The sequence below is a fragment of the Odontomachus brunneus genome, unplaced genomic scaffold (genome assembly GCF_010583005.1).
Source record: "Odontomachus brunneus isolate Ranch 3 - 2012 unplaced genomic scaffold, Obru_v1 Obru_scaffold_525, whole genome shotgun sequence".
NCBI lineage: Eukaryota > Metazoa > Arthropoda > Insecta > Hymenoptera > Formicidae > Odontomachus > Odontomachus brunneus.
In genome coordinates this window covers 13,494-14,424 of record NW_022639975.1, presented here as the reverse complement: position 1 = coordinate 14,424, position 931 = coordinate 13,494, and positions in this window count along the sequence as shown.

Genomic DNA, 931 nt, shown 5'->3' with positions numbered 1-931 from the left:
CGTAATTATATTATTTCTTTGTACTAAAATTTTTCGTATTATATCACATTGATTATTTCGTTATTATGTCGAGTAAAGTTATATTCATTTCGAGACAATATGAATAATAATGTATGTGTGTGCTTAAGAGAATATAAAAAAGTTGAAAATGAAATTACAAAATTATTTATAAAGAGTGCTGTTTATATGGTAAACAGTTCATAACGACATTCAAAGTTCTGGCACAATACATAATCAATTGCGAAGCGTTTTATAAGAATTGTCGTTTCCATCGTTAATCCTCGGTAAGCAAATTACTACAACTGAAATTTTTACACCTAGAAAACAGTCGTTAATAAAGTTAATAAGGTTTTCCCTGCTTTTTCCCGAATATTTCGAAATTATGTTTCTCTCGGGTCAAATAGTTTTATTTGCATTTTTTGTTACATTCTGGCTTTCGAGTTTTATATGTTACCCACTACAAATAACTATATGACAACGTCACGCCGTTACGTATGATTTATTTCAATCGTAATCTTTCGATTAATGCTGAATTTGTTAATTACATTAATAATGGGATACGATATATGGCTTGACAGTTTAACGATCTCTCCATTATCTGTGGACAACAATTGTTTGAATAAAAAATCACGATACCTGTTACTGTAATATAATAGTTAAAATCGTGCAAAAAATGAATTACATTCCACTTATGCATAGTTTCGTATATTTTCGAAACTTTTAGAGAAAGTATAGAATAGGTGGTATCAATGAATTATTGTACTATTTGTATTCCATATTTGACCCATGTATTGCATATACAATGTTGCTAAAACTACCCGCAAATCTCGAACGAGAAACATAGGGTTCATTCGGATAAGATGGCCATATATTTTAAAATTAAAAAAAAATACATTTCTTATTTTTCTTTCTTAATAGCGTTTGGCACATT